This window comes from Rhinopithecus bieti, unplaced genomic scaffold (genome assembly GCF_001698545.2).
Source record: "Rhinopithecus bieti isolate Rb0 unplaced genomic scaffold, ASM169854v2 scaffold_1918, whole genome shotgun sequence".
NCBI lineage: Eukaryota > Metazoa > Chordata > Mammalia > Primates > Cercopithecidae > Rhinopithecus > Rhinopithecus bieti.
Window position 1 is genome coordinate 1,491,576 of NW_016803680.1, and position 16,466 is coordinate 1,508,041.

The window sequence follows — 16,466 nt, forward strand, 5'->3', positions numbered from 1 at the left end:
CCGGGTTCACGCCATTCTCCTGCCTCAGCCTCCCGAGTAGCTGGGACTACAGGCGCCCGCCACCTCGCCCGGCTAGTATTTTTTAGTAGAGACGGGGTTTCACCGTGTTAGCCAGGATGGTCTCGATCTCCTGACCTCATGATCCGCCTGTCTCGGCCTCCCAAAGTGCTGGGATTACAGGCTTGAGCCACCGCGCCCGGCCTGCTCACAGATTTCTAACTTGAAAATTACAGTCTGGTTCTTCTTAGGGAGAAAATATCTTGTACAGGTTGAGTATCCCTTATCCCAAATGCTTGGGACCAGAAGTGTTCTGGATTCTGAACTTCAGATTTTAGAATATTAACATTGTACTTACCAGCAGAGCATCCCTAATACAAAAATCTGAAATCTGAAATTCTTCAATGAGCATTTCGTTTGGGCCTCATGTCAGGAATCAAAAGTTCTGAATTTTAGAGCATTTCAGATTTCAGAGTTTCCGTAACTTCAGTACGTTAAAAGTGTGTTTTTAAAAGTTTTGTTCTGTTAAACTGCTATCATAATTGAAAATTCTTTTGCTTAAGCAGGTTGTATCAGAAGTATTAAATACTGGAGATCTTTAGAACTTTCTGTTGAGTGAATCAATTGAAGTACTGTATGCAAATAGTAAATATGCAAATCAGAAAGGGGAGGAGCTTAGGCCAAACCACTCAGAGGGAAGGAAAAACAGGTTTCCTTCCAAATGGGGAAAAGGCAACTGGAAAGATTTTTACCTGTTGCATAACTTTTATTATCTCTTTCTGCTAGGCCAATCAACGGTTGAGAGCTGTAAACTTGGAAAAGCAAATGCTCTGATAAATTAAGCAATTCCAGCTCTTTGACTAGAAAAGTTTTAAAGTCAGAGTTAAAGATTAAGTCTTCAATTAAACATTTTTATTTTTTTACTTCAAGTTACCATGAATGTTCAAGTTTCTATCATCCTAAAAGGGCTTTATTTTAGGAGTGAAAAGATTCTGGATAAACTAAAAGGTTATTCTACCATGAGAAGACCTCTGCCACAATGTTGTACATCTTTCCTTCTGACTCTGTTATATGTTAAGTTTTTAAATGTGTGGTCTCAAATGCTCATACTTCTTATGGAGATTATACGACCATGGAGATAATTATTTGTATGACTGGGAAAGAACAGTCTTCTTTCATGTAGCTGTCATCTTTAAAAGCCCAACTGCTCAGCTACCCACAAAAGATCTTACTTAACCAAGACAAACTGATCCAATGGCAACTTCCCAAGAAGAGAGGAAAACAAACAGCCCCACTCTAGCTTTGCAAAACCTGGTCTGCAGACCAAGGGCGAATGTCACAACTCGGCCCCTCCCCTTTTAGAATGTATCCAGATTCATCAGCCATTGCCTACATATAATGACTAACTTCAGCACCACAGGAAATGGGATGTTCTAGAAACCTGACATCTACAAGTAGGTGGTCTTGTAATTTTATATCCAAGGAGTTCTCGGTTTGAACTCAAGATCTGCTCAAAGGATGCTTGCTGCGCGTGTCGTCAATTAGATCTTAGTGGGAAGGCAGACTTGTAATCCTGCAAAACACAGCCTTCAGTAAAAGGCTTTTCCCCCCTTGCCAATGTGCCCAATGACACAGGTCACGACATCTCTCTAGAGACAAGACAGAATGACAAAATCAAAATTTACAAAGTATGAGGAATTGAAGTACAGATCCCACCTCAGTTGGGAAACATCTGAGAGTTTCTCATTATGAAGTCATGTAGAAAACTTGTATTAAATAAATGAAGGTAAGTTCAAGGTTGCAGTGAATCATGATTAGGCTACTGCACTCAGCCTGGGCAACAGAGTGAGACCCTATCTCAAAATAAATAAATAAAATAAAGTAGGAGAATAATCTTGGGCTATATCACTGCCACCATTTTGCTCCTTTTTTTTTTTTTTTTTGAGACAGAGTCTCGTTCTGTCACCAGGCTGGAGTGCAATGGCATGATCTCAGCTCTCTGCAACCTCCGCCTCCTTTCAAGCGAATCAGTTCTCCTGTTTCTGCCTCCTGAGTAGCTGGGACTACGGGCACCCGCCACCATGCCTGATTAATTTTTGTATTTTTAGTAGAGACGTGGTTTCACAATGTTGGCCAGGATGGCCTCCATCTCTTGACCTCGTGATTCCGCCTGCCTCAGCCTCCCAAAAGTGCTGGGATTACCGGCGTGAACCACTGCACCCGGCATTTTGCTCTATTTTAACCTAATCTTCACTAGTAACACTTGACACAGGGAGCTATCACACTTGGAACCATCTTTACAGCAATTTTTTAAAACTAAAATTTGAAACACTAAATAACATATTACAAGGAGCTACACCAGATCCATGACCCTTTACAGGGTGTTAATTCAACAAGATCCCTTGCAAACACAGACCAACACCCAACTGTAGATAATGAAGGATGACAGTGTTAAGATACAGAGAAAATGTCTAGGGACTACAGGTAATTAAGGCTCAAAAAAAAAAAAAAAAAAAACCATAAACTACATCTGAAAGCAGCTTTCTCGGCTTCTATTGCTAACAGAGATTTCCGTTTTATTCTGGGTTTTACTAAAAAAGCAAGTGCCTCCCACAGTAGTCTGTATCATTTCTACATTTCTATCGTTTCCCTTCTCAAGACCCCACTATGTCGAATTATGAGCAATATGACAAAGTGAAATGAGATTTTAAGTACTGCTTGCCTCAATGTTTAACATCATTTTAGGGCACATGTCTCACTGTCACCAGGAAGAAGTAATGTACAGGTCAGCTCTTGAGATGGGACACAGCCTTGAATCCATGCACTGGCTTGGGTTCAAGAAGTGATTAGGCTTTTTCTCCCACCCCAACAGAACAAGTCAGACCCTAACTTTACTTCTAACATGGAAAGTCCCAACAGCAAACAATGAGGAACCGAGGAGCAATCCAGGTAGCCAGGAAACTGCTAAAGGTGAAAGAGGAAACAATATTATTCGTTTTTCCACTGGGAAAAAAAAAAGGCCACCAACACTAATGTCTATGATATTTTACATTCTACAAAACCTACTTGTGGGTATTTTTGCCACGAATGCAAAACAAGAAATTTGTCAATTTGCTTGAGTTAGTCAAGTCTTTATTTTTTTGCCTGAGACTTCTGAAGGCAAGTCGTTAAGTCCCGAAATCTGGACCTGCTCAGCTGTGGCTATCACCACAAAGACTTCATTAAATAAGGTGTGGCACTGCACTAGAGTTACTGAGTCCTGAAACCTACAAACTTCAGCCATTCGTATCCCATCTTTACCATCCCATCTACTGTTTACCTAATATTTGTCTTAAAAGTTTTTTAAAAAAGTATATCTACTGTTAAATAAAAATGACAGAAGGTCATGGTTCTAGACCAAGCTCCTGCACTAGGCTCCAAGAGACCAGACTAAAAATCAAACTGGAGTCATTCATGCCCAAACTAAGTTTGTTATCTGACCTTCCCAGAAACCAAGAGAAAGAGATAACATCCAACTTCCCAAACTCCATGTTTAAATCTTCAATTGGCATGACAATGAAGTTCCCTAATCCTTACACACACACACAAAAGTTTTAAGTAATCTAATGCTAACTATTCAGTTATTTCTCTATTGTTCTGTCTCCCTGTCCTGCCTTACAAGAAAAGCAGCTTTGAAAAGACTGATACACTCTTTGTTCTTTGCTTCTGCTTTCTTCAGCCCTTCTGTTTATAAAGCCAACTCCTGCTTAGCTCATCTAAACACTTATTCTATATTATGGAATGAAACATTGCCCAATTCTAGAATTGCAATACAGCCAATTGAGATCTGGAAACTAAACTGGTTGCAGTTTTGTCTTTGACATGACTTTAGTATCATCCTAAGCACTACTGTCCATGAATTCATAGGTGTGATCTGATAGTTACGTTTTCATTCATACACATTAAAAAACAGAACTAGGCCGGGCGTGGCGGCTCATGCCTGCAATCCCAGCACTTTGAGAGGAGGGTGGATCGCCTGAGGTCAGGAGTTCAAGACCAGCCTGGCCAACATGGTGAAACCATCTCTACTAAAAATACAAAAATGAGCTGGGCGTGGTGGCAGGCGCCTGTAATCCCAGCTACTCGGGAGGCTGAGGAAGGAGAATTACTTGAACCCAGGAGGCGGAGGTTGCAGTGAGCCAAGACCGCGCCACTGCACTCCAGCCTGGGAGATAGAGCAAGACTCCATCTCAAAAAATAAGTAAATACAATAAAAAACAGAACTAGTAAATGAAAAGTATTCATCATGTACCACCAAAAATCATCTTATGCACCATCAGCAGTAAAAAAAACACGTGACTATTCATTTCAGCAACACATAAATTACAAGTGTAACCAAAGCCACACCTTGAGAAAGAATGATTTAGTCCTAAATCCTTTATGTTTTAATTAAAGAAATAGACTGGCCGGGCGCGGTGGCTCAAGCCTGTAATCCCAGCACTTTGGGAGGCCGAGACGGGCGGATCACGAGGTCAGGAGATCGAGTCCATCCTGGCTAACACGGTGAAACCCCATCTCTACTAAAAAAAAAATACAAAAAACTAGCCGGGCGATGTGGCGGGCGCCTGTAGTCCCAGCTACGTGGGAGGCTGAGGCAGGAGAATGGCGTGAACCCAGGAGGCGGAGCTTGCAGTGAGCTGAGATCCGGCCACTGCACTCCAGCCTGGGCGGCAGAGCGAGACTCCGTCTCAAAAAAAAAAAAAAAAAGAAAGAAAAAAAAGAAAGAAATAGACTGAGAGGGGATGTGATCTGCCCAAGGAAAAACAGCAACAGTGGCAGAGTCTAGACTGGAACTAAGGACTTAGTCCAGTGGTAGTCCCACTACAGTAGACTCTCTTGGTTGTTGAGCCACAGGAAGAATTAGAGACCTGGACTCACAGGAGTTCACCAACAAGTAAACTCTGAGCAGTCAGGAAGCCCTTTTGCATGGGGATCTGGGCTTTTCACTTTATCTGAGACTCTGTCAAACATTATTTAGACTGGCTGAAATACATCTATTTCTTTTCCCAGAGTCTAATATGGTTTTGCCCAACTAGCTGAACCTCAAAGCATACAAAGACAAAAATGTCTCCTGGATCAGTTTCCCAATTTTTGATCCAACAGTATTGACAAATGCTCCTTCTAACAACCCCATAATATCACCCCTTACCCCAAAATCTTTCTTCAGTTTAATCTCTCCCACTCTAGGTTGCCACGCCACCCCTAATCCTGCTCGAAGCAGCCCTGAGAAACATCGCCCATTCTCTCTCCATATCACCCCCAAAAATTTTCGCCACCCCAACACTTCACCACTATTTTGTTTTATTTTTCTTATTAACATAAGAAGACAGGAATGTGGGCCTCTGAGCCCAAGCTAAGCCATCATATCCCCAGTGACCTGCACGTAGACATCCGATGGCCTGAAGCAACTGAAGATCCACAAAACAAGTGAAAATAGCCTTAACTGATGACATTCCACCATTGTGATTTGTTTCTGCCCCACCCTAACTGATCAATGTTCTTTATCATCTCCCCCACCCTTAAGAAGTGTCTTTGTAATTCTCCCCACCCTTGAGAATGTACTTTGTGAGGGGTGCCAAAACATTGCTCTTAACTCCACCACCTATCCCAAAACCTATAAGAACTCATGATAATCCCACCACCTTTGCTGACTCCTTTTTCGGACTCAGTCCGCCTGCACCCAGGTGAAATAAGCAGCCATGTTGCTCACACACAGTCTGTTTGGTGATCTCTTCACACAGACACATGAAACAAGTATCCTAGCCCTTGTCCCTACTGCTGGACTCATACAGGCTCTATAGGGTTTCAGGAGGAAGATTTTCCATCTCTGGGTTTTAGGCCAGCTTTGGAAGCCCGCTGGAAGTTTCCATTACAGAGTCACTAGTGTATTTCCCAGATACCCAGAGGACAGGTTTTATTTTCAAATGATAGATAACTTGTGTCTACTGTGTGCCTAGCAATCTTGTATACACTGTCCCATAAACTGACTATAAGAGGAGGTAAAATGATACACGATTCTTGACTCCGTGGGAGTAAGCTGCCATTCCAGGTGGGCATAGCAATGGATGCCATAGAGCCAATAATAGCTAAAGTTATTAAATGTTTGTTTTTATGCCCAGCACTGTGCCATGTCCTTTGAATGCACTATCTTATTGAATCCTCACAACTATTTACTGTGATTACCCTCACTCCATACATGAGGAAGCCGAGGCTTAGAGAGAGAAGTGGCTCATCCAAGGTCAAGTGACAACTTGGTGATAAAGTTCAGTCTCAAACCCAGACTGACTCTAGAGCCTATGCTCTCTTAACCAATGCACTATGTATATCTATTTTTCGTTTGTTTGTTTTGAGACAGGGTCTCACTTTGTCACCCTGAATGGAGTGCAGTGACACAATCACAACTCACTACAGCCTCAATTTTCCAGGCTAGGGTGCTTTTCCTCAGTCTCCCAAATAGCTGGGACCCCAGGTGGGCACCACCATGCCTGGCTAACTTTTGTATTTTCTGTAGAGACAGGGTTTCACCATGTTGCCCAGGCTGGTCTTGAACTGGTGGGCTTAAGTGATCCTCCCTGGCTAGGCCTCTCAAAGTGCAAGGACTACAGGCATGAGCCACCATGCCTGGCCCACTATGTATATCTAAACCTTTTTAAAAGTCATATTAAAAAGTAACATGGGCCGGGCACGGTGGCTCACACCTATAATCCCAGCACTTTGGGAGGCTGAGGCAGGTGGATCACTTGAGGTCAGGAGTTCGAGACCAGCCTGGCCAACATAATGAAACCCCATTTCTTCTAAAATAGCCAGGGCCAGGCACAGTGGCTCACATCTGTAATCCCAGCACTTTGGGAGGCCGAGGTGGGCAGATCACTTTAGGTCAGGAGTTCGAGACCAGTTCGGTCAATATAGTGACACCCCATCTCTACTAAAAACACAAAAATTAGCCAGGCATGGTGGCACACGCCTGTAATCCCAGCTATTCGGGAGGCTGAGGCAGAACTGCTTGAGCCCAGGAGGCGAAGGCTGCAGTGAGCCGAGATTGCACCACTGCACACTCTAGCCTAGGTGATAGAGCGAGACTCCGTCTCAAAAAAAAAAAAAAAAATTAGCCAGGCATGGTGTAATTACGTGCCTGTAATCCCAACTACTTGGGAAGCTGAGGTGGGAGAATCGCTTGAACCTGGGAGGGAGAGGTTGCAGTGAGCCAAGATTATGCCACTGCACTCCAGGCTGGGCAACAGAGTGAAAAAATAATAATAATAATAATAATAAAGGTAACATGAAATCTGTATTACAAAGTAAGCTTGTTTCTTGCATTAGGGAAGAATAGACTTAATGCACCTCTGAAGTTCAAGAACACTGAATATTCTAGGAATGCCATTTCATACTGATTGAAGGAAGAATTTGCTGCTTATAATCTAAAGCTAATCAATTTGCAGTATCTGGTGTGTCAAGAAATGCCAATTGTTAATTATCATTTAAATCAACTTTAGGTACCCTTATTCCATTACTACTTACAATATACAAAACTGGAGTACTAATGGAGTATAAGAAAAATATATTTGGTCTTTGTCCCTGGTTCCTGCCAGAGCTCCTAAAACCCTTGGAATTTTCTGACTGTCTTTTGTTATTCATGAAGAGCCCTCTGGACCACATGCCAGAGTTTATGCTAACAAGGTGATTTCACATGGGCCCTTATAGTTTCCAGTCAAGGGCTGGCCAAGCCAGAAAGACCAAGCACATGATTAGACTTCAAAGCCCTACTTTCTGAGCTCTGGGGAGGGGAGGGCTAGCTAGAGACAGAGTTCAATCACCAATGGTCAATGACCATGCCTACGTAATGAATCCTCAATCAGAACTCCAAAACAATGAGGCTGGGAGAGCTTCCGGGTTGGTAAAAGCATTTATGAGCCAGGAGTGGCACACCAGAAGGGGCATGGGAGCTCTGCACCCCCCAACTCATACCTTGCCCTATGCGTCTCTTCCATTCAGCTGTTCCTGAGTTATAAATAAGTCCTTTATAACAAAACTGTAATCCTAAATATCATGCTTTCCTGAGTTCTGTGACTCATGCTAGCAAATTACCAAACCTGGGACGGGAAGTCATGGGAACCTCCAAATTTATAGTCTGCTGGGCAGAAGTTCAGGTAACGTAGAAATATCCAACACCTGCAGCTGGCATCTGAAGTGGAGCAATTTTGAGAGAATGAGTAAATAATATGTGGGATGTGAGGGTCTAGGGGCCCACACCTGTAATCCCAGCACTTTGAGAGGCCAAGGCAAGAGGATCACTTGAGGCAGGAATTTGAGACCAGCCTGGGCAACAAGCAAGACCCCATCTCCACAAAAAAAAATTTTTTTAACTAGCCAGCCATGGTGGTGTGTGCCTCTGGTCCTAGCTACTTGGGAGGCTGAGGTGGGGAGATCACTTGAGGCCCGGAGTTTGAAATAACAGTGAGCTACGACAGCACCACTGCACTCCAGCCTGGGCGACAGGACCAGACCCTGTCTCTCAAAACAAAAAATGAAATAAACAGGTGGGGTCTGTGCTAACTACACACAGTAACAGGACTGAACTACTGGACACTCAATTAAGAGGTTCACATTAAAACTAACCATTCTGATGCTCAGAAGCCACTTCCCTGCTTGATCTATTCATTAAATCTACACCTGTCACCAATTCAGAGCACTGCCTGCAGGCTGGCACTAGTAGGAAATCAGATCCTATGGACAGATCACAGTACCTGGTTGAATTTTTTTTTTTTTTTAAAGAAGAAAGACTAAACTAAAGTGGCCTGCCAAAGAGAATGCGGATGTTGTAGAAATGTGAAGTACAAAATGATTTCTTTTCTTTTTTTTTTTTTTTTTTGAGATGGAGTCACTCTATCACCCAGGCTGAAGTGCTGTGGCGCGATCTCGGCTCACTGCAATCGCTTGCCACCCGGGTTCAAGCAATTCTCCTGCCTCAGCCTCCTGAATAGCTAGGATTAGAGGCGCCTGCCACCAAGCCTGGCTAATTTTTGTACTTTTAGCAGAGATGGGGTTTCACCATCTTGGCCAGGCTGGTCTTGAACTCCTGACCTTGTGATCCACCCACCTCGGCCTCCCAAAGTGCTGGGATTACCGGCATGAGCCACCACACCCAGCCGATTTTCTTTAATTAGTAGTTTTTTCACATTACAGTTCCCACAAGAGAATCATTAATTACCTCAGTAATTGACATGTAACTATTCTGTCTGGAGAGCAAACATTGTTAAATGTCAAGAGCCACCACCCAGGGTTCTCTAACCCCACACTCTAACGGATATAAACAATTACAATCCCTCCTTTATCAACTTCTGATGTGTCAGAATAAAGCCCTAAGAGACAGGAATCTCGGGGAGCGGGGAATCGGCCAGCAGTCCGTAAAGATGCTTGGTCTCCAAGATGGGAAGTTAAGTTGTCAGAGAAGAGTACGTGTAGGGTAGCTGGCCTTCGAGGGGTCACAGTGGTGATGTGATGGTGATGGTATTGTGGGCTGGGTGTGAAGTGAGGAGAAATGCCCATCAGTAGTCTAGCTGGGAACAGGGATAACTCCAGATTATGGCTGATTAGTCCATCTTGGAGACCAATTTGGCCAAACCAGCCATTGTGTCCCTGTACTCATCCCTCTTAGGCAGAAATATCCTTTCCAGTTGGGGAAGAGAGGACTTGTGGTCAGAGACCTGTCAGCTCCAGAGGACCCTGTCCCCTCCTTGTGAATGCCGTTCCCTGGAGTTGGGCAATTTTGTGGGCCTGCTCGTTCCCTACCCTCTGTCCACAGTAAGTGCACTGTTAGTATTTTCCACCCTCTCCCAGCTAGACCACTGATGGGCGTTTCTCCCCAGTCCACAATACCACCAACCACTGTGCCCTCTCAAAGGCCAGCTACCCTACACAAGCTCGTCTCCGACAACTGAACCTCCCATCTTAATTCTCTGGAAGTCTTTCGGCTTTTCTCTTTCATAAAAAGTTAGGAAACTCTCAAGCAGAATGCTCCTCACCATGGGCATGAGATACACCAACTGTTTTGAGTAAAGGACCGAACAAGTGACTGTATGAAAGAACAACTACATTTCTAAGAGAAAAAGAACCTGACAACATTCTCAAATGTAGACACAGAGCATTCACTCTATCACTCCTCACTCTCTAATTCCACTTACTGAGAAGGAAGAAAATGTCACAACTGGGAAAAATACCTCCCCAAAGGGCCAGAGACTTCCAGTGTGCCCCTGGATGCTGCCTCGTAGGACCCACACTGCTAGAGTCCCGGCACCCTCACTGTAATGGTATTATTCACCTCCCCCTCCTGTTTAAAGAGCACTTACTAGGCAAGTCATTAAGTAGACACAAAGCAACTATTTAACTGAAAGCCAGTTTGCTTTACAGATATTTTTTAAAAATAAGGAATGCACGTCTATGTTGGTTATTTCCACAGAGCTGTTCAAAAGCTGTTCTGTCCATGGATCCACCTGGATTTTCCTCTTCAGATTCCAGGGCAGGTCACAGGAAACTGAAGTCTGGTTCAGCACTTTGCACAGGTGTTTGAGAGCAGGCCCACTTGCTTATCTGAAAAACTTACAGCGCACTGACCATTTTGGGGTTTGGTTTGGGGGAAAAAAGAAAACTTACAGGGATAATGTCTCAACTCCTATTTGAATGTAATATGGTCACTTTCAGAACTATTCTGAAGAAAAAAAGCCAACTGTTAAGTATCCACAACCACTACTAAAACTAAGGAGACTCCCACCCCATTACCCATTAATAACTTCGCTTTGCATATGCTTCACTATAAGGAGTCTTCTCTGAAAGATAAAGAGTTTGTGACAAAATGTTTGAGTACAGAACCCAAGAATACAGAGTCCAAACACCAAGGATTCAATTAAACTCAAACTTTATCGGGTGCCTACACCGACTTGTTTGAGAGATACAGTGCAACAAAGAGAACAAGAATTAGTGCAGAGAAGGCCTGATTCTAGCCCTGCTGCTGCCTAGGGCTTGCTCTGTGACTTTAAGCATTTACTCACCTTTTTTTTTTTTCCTTTAAATGAGACAGGGTCTCACTCTGTCACCAAGGCTACAGTGCAGTGGTGCAATCTCAGCTCACCGCAGCCAGACCTTTTGGGCTCAAGCGATCCTTCTGCCTCAGCCTCCCAAGCAGCTGAGGCTACAGGTGCACACCACCATGCCCAGCTCCTTTTTCTTATTTCTTGTAAAATGGGGTCTCACTGTGTTGCCCAGACTGGTCTCAAACTCCTGGGCTCAAGAGATTCTCCCATTTCAGCCTCCCAAAGTACTGGGATTGCAGGCATGCAGTGCATTACCATGCCAGACCTACTCATTTTTCTTGATTTCTGTTTTCCCACTAAAAATCACCACTTTTCAACCTGTTTTCAGCCTCAGAACATTTTATTCAACTAGAATCTTATAGGGTAGCCCAACATAACAGAATATTACAGTAACTTTCCACAGACTGAAGTAGTAACATGAAACAGAAGGAAAACAGCAAAACCCCCCCCATCCCTGCCACAAGCATACTTCAACGATGGCTAGAGAGGGCTCTTCCAAGCCCAGCTTGAAATAAACACCAGATATGCTAAGATTCTGCAAGGGTTTGACTTTTTCCTACTTTTCCTAAACTTCAGGAAGAGGAATTAACAGCATTCAATGTAGTCAAGTTATGACTTGAGACTCGTTCAGAATCAAAATTAAAGGACACATACTAATCCACTTTAAGCAAACACTGCATAGAGTTCAAACCCATCATGAATGATAGACAGCTAAAAGCTGTAACTCAACTCTGCTGCTTGTGTGGAAACAATCTGCTACTAAAATAAAGGGGCAGGCCAGGTGTGGTGGCTCACGCCTGTAATCCCAGCACTTTGGGAGGCCGAGGCAGGCAGATCACTTGAGGTGAGGAGTTCGAGACCAGCCTGGGCAACACAGTGAAACCCTATCTCTATTAAAAATACAATAAATTAGTGGTGCGTGGTGGCGCAGGCCTGTAGTCCCAGCTACTCAGGAGGGCTAAGAGAGGAGGATCCCTTGAGCCTGGGAGGTCGAGGCTGCCGTGAGCCTTGATTATGCCACTGCATTCCAGCCTGGGCCACAGAGAGATCCTGTCTCAAAAAATAAATGAATACATAATAAATAAAAAAGGGGCAGGTTTTTCCAACACTTTCTCTTGGACCAACAGGCAGAAAGAGGGGCAGTGGCTCCGAGATGCTAAGCAGTCTCAAAAATGAAGAGTCCCACACTACACACTGCTGCTATCGGAGATCCTTAGTCATTCATCAGACCTAGCGTGAATCTGCAGGCCCAAGTGACAGAATTATTTCTAGTCACCAGGTCTTGCGGTTGAGCCCTCCAGCAGAGCAAGGCACAAAGGATCAGGGATGATGCTTCCCAACACTATGCAATCCAAGCTTCTGTGTGGCAATTCAATCCCAAGCCCAACAACATAGTATAGCTCAAAGGACACTCCTGAACAAGGTCAAGCCCTCAGGAAGGTAAAAGGAGTCATCAACATGTCTGCCTTTGCATGCAACCAGGCTGGTATCCAGGCACTGGGCACAGGTGACTTATTTTGCCACAAGAGCTCATCACTACCTCAAGACTGATTGACTAAGATTCCCTATTCTAATGTATGGTATTTAAAGAAGGTCTCATTTGCACACATCCTAAAGAGAATGATTTCCCTATCTGCCGTTCTCTTCTTTCAACGTATCACAACTTCAAAGAATAACAGTTCGAGCCACTTCCAACCTTTTCTCTCATTTTCGGTGCAACTGGCCATCTGTATCAACAGGTTCTACATCGGCAGATTCGACCAACCATGGGTCAAAAATATTTGGAAAAAAACACATAACAACAACACAATAATAAAAAAATGAATTTTAAAAAATACAGTACAGCAACTATTTACATACCACTTACATTGTATTTGGCTGTTGTTTTTGAGATGGAGTCTTGCTCTGTCACCTAGGCTGGGGTGCAGCAGCTCCATCACGGCTCACTACAGCCTCCACTTCCTGGGTTCAAGCAATTCTCCTGCCTTAGTCACCCCAGTAGCTGGGACTACAGGCACGCACCACCATGTCTGGCTAAGTTTTTTAAATTTTTTGTAGAGACAGGGCTTGACAACGTTGCGTAGGCTGGACTTGAACTCCTGGTCTCCAAGCAATCCTCCCACATAATGAAAAAAAAAGGGGGCAGGTATTTGGAGTAGCCTCCTAACGTGCTGGGATTACAGGAATGAGCCATCACACCCAACCTGTATTAGGTATAATAAGTAATCTGGAAATGCCTCCTGAGTAGCTGGGACTACAGATGTGCATCACCGCCACTCCCTGCGCCTTCCCATATACTACCCACTTTATGTAAGAGTCTTGATCATTTGAGAATTTTGGTATCCAAGGGGTCCAAAACCAATCCCCCAGGATACCAAGGGGATGTAAATACGTTCAGCTCTAGTTTATAATTATTCACTAATTAAACAGTCAAGTTCTGTGGTAATCTCTTCCCGCCACCCAAAAGAATAGGATTCACCATCATCTAGAAAAACGGACATAAGAACTAGTGAAACTAGATTTGAACTGAACACTAATTCAATTAACCCGAGTCCATTGTCCAAAGAGCTTCAGAACAGTCTCAACATTTAGAGAGAACCCATTCTGGTTCACTGGTATCAACATCTATAAACAGACACAAAGAGATAATTTTAAGTTATCAAGACCCGGGAAAACAGGAGTTACCACGTCATCACCATTGTTTCAATTTAAGTTACTTCTTCACCTCAAAACAACCAGCAGATAGTGCACAATTAAATCTCCTTACTACAGCACATAGAGACAGTCCCAGACTACTTCAAGTACTTACACAACCATTCTGTTTTTCACTTCCAGTGTTTATTCAATAAATTACATGAGATATTCAATCCTTCATTATAAAATAGGCTTGTTAGATGCGTTTGCCCAACTGTAGGTTAATGTTCTTGGCATGTTTAAGGTAGGCTAGGCTATGATGTTCGGCAGGTGAGGTATATTAAATGCGTTTTTTACTTACAATATTTTCAACTTACGATAGGGTTATCAAAGGTAACCCCACTGTAAATCAAAGAGCATCAGTATACCAAAACAGTAGCAAAATCAGATCACCTTTAAGTTGTGTAATGCAATGTAAAACCACTTACCCACAACTCCAATAGCAAGTGGCATCAACTGGCTTTCTAGGTTGCCCACCTTTCAGAAGAGTTTGTCCAAAAGCCTGCAAAGTGTAAGAAACAAATCTACTGGTACCCTAAATTAAAAGGCCAGCTCAGCTCTGAAAATCCAATTTACTTAAATTTTCGGATTCTTTCCCCAAACACAATTAGTAGCCAATGTAGGAGTCAATGGCTTCTCCTTGTGTTCAAGTCCCCTCCTACCCACCCGCCCCCTTTCAAAAATTAGAAAAGAGCCACCAGTCTCCAAACTGGCTGATGAAACTTCAGCCTACAGGATATTTTCATACTTCAGTTACAATAAACCATTGAAATGAAAATGAAGTCGAGAGAGCTTAGTAATTCATGGGATACAGCATTTTATACCCAGCAACAGCATATAAATTAAGTCCAAAATCTTTAACCTGGGCCAAAGCCAAATAATTAAGTTAATAAATCTCACTACCAATTCTCTATTCCTTTGAGATACTCTAGTATGAAGAGTAGAAGTTGTTTGCCTGTTCCTAGCTGTTTACTTTAGTCATTTGCTTGCTAACTAAAAGACATTCTGTTTGCAGTCAAATCAGAATTAGTAATTCAGTACCAGGATCTACCTCGTCCCCTTCATTACCCCCCAGAACTGCCCAGAAAGCTCTGTTCAAGTTTTCGATAATCCTTCTACAGGTGCCACTAGAATACAGGAACCTAAAACAGGTGACAATCCTCAAATTCTGATTCGTTTTCCCCAAACACTAAAAGGTTTTATTTAGCATTTCTAATACTGAGTTTACTACAAATAGCCCAAGCAACATTTAAGTCTCTCAACCGCCTGGCTCAAAGAGCCAATTCACTCAAAGAACACACTAGTCACTGTTGTGGGGTTCAAAAGTAGAAAAAAGCATATTCTGTTTCGGCCCAGTGTGACACGGCTCAAGAGGGCCAAATCAAGGAGTCTTGATTGGGCCTCTCAAGTGGACAATCTGGTCAAGGTGAGGCTGAAAAGCAGCACACCATTAGAGATGAATGCCCCCAGCAGAAGGCAAAAGTAGGTTACATCCCTTGGTTACATGCCAGCCCAAAGATGCTGACACAGTGGAATTGAGCCCCACAATGGTCATTTATCTAATGTAATCCACTGAGTGAACTTTTAGCACCAACCTACACCTCAGCTGAGTGTTATTAGTCATAAGAAGGCCAAGACAAGAGTGCAACTATTGCAACATAAACTGCCTCCCTACAAAAGACAACTTGAAACTTAGATCCTGATGGTCATCTTGGTAGATGGACAAGGGTGTATTATTAACACTTGCCCAATCCTTAAATTCATGCAGAGCTGGAAACAAAGGAGGATTCGTATACTAGAACACATTCAGAGAACTTATTATGCAATTTTAAATAGTAGCATATAAGACAAAATAAGGAAAGAGGTGGGCCCTCAATTGAATATCCTGCTGAAAATCTGAACACTCAGCTTGAGATTTATATGCCAGAAAAGACCCAGGTGACCACTGCCTCTTCCTCTCCCACTCAGCAGAGTGACTTTATTATGACAGTCCAACAGTACCTGCAAAAACAGTAAGTGATAAGACCCTAGTTAAGGCAATAGAATTAATCAACAAGCAGCATCATTTTCTACTTCCTACTCCTTCTGGCTCTTAATTTGTTTGCCTACCTATTCTGAGCCCCACATCCACCTCTCTCACCTTATCGCCAACTCTCCCCTGTGGTCACTAAGCTCTGGCTATTACTCACCCAACCCATCCTCTTTCTACTACCTCCCACCTACCCTGACCCTTTCTTCCCATTCCCTGGAACTTGACAAACGCATTCCAGCCAGTTTCTGCACCAGCTGTTCCCTGAACCTGGAAGGATCTTCCCCTTATCTCTGGATGGCTGGCTCCTTATTTATACTTAAAGCTCAACTTAAGTGTCACCTCCTCAGAAAGGTCCTCTTTGACTGCATCTACAGTTAAGACACTTTCAATCACATCACTCTTATTTTCTTCAGCGCTTAATCAAAATCTGGTTTACTGGGGTATATATTATGTCTCTCTCTGTCCCCAGCTCCCGCTCTGATGTAAGCTCCATGAAAAGGTGAACTTTTTGCTTGTGTTCACCTGTGTACACCCACTGCTTCAAACACTGGCTGGCACTTAGGAGTCAATAAATGTTGTTGAATTAATGAATTGTGAACTTTTTATTCAATGGTAAA

At 43.2% G+C, this 16,466-nt stretch overlaps 1 protein-coding gene across 5 annotated transcripts in view; it reads right to left on the bottom strand.

The window, feature by feature from the left end:
* DCUN1D3 (defective in cullin neddylation 1 domain containing 3) overlaps window positions 1–16,466 on the bottom strand; it is a 47,217-nt gene that overhangs the window by 28,443 nt on the left and 2,308 nt on the right. For 3 of the 5 annotated variants that reach the window (XM_017850081.1, XM_017850077.1, XM_017850087.1), the window contains exon 2: window positions 14,246–14,319. The exons of the other annotated variants lie outside the window; for them this stretch is intronic. The gene's annotated coding sequence lies outside the window, so the exon portion shown is untranslated. The remainder of the gene's footprint in view (window positions 1–14,245; window positions 14,320–16,466) is intronic. 5 annotated transcript variants of the gene reach the window in all.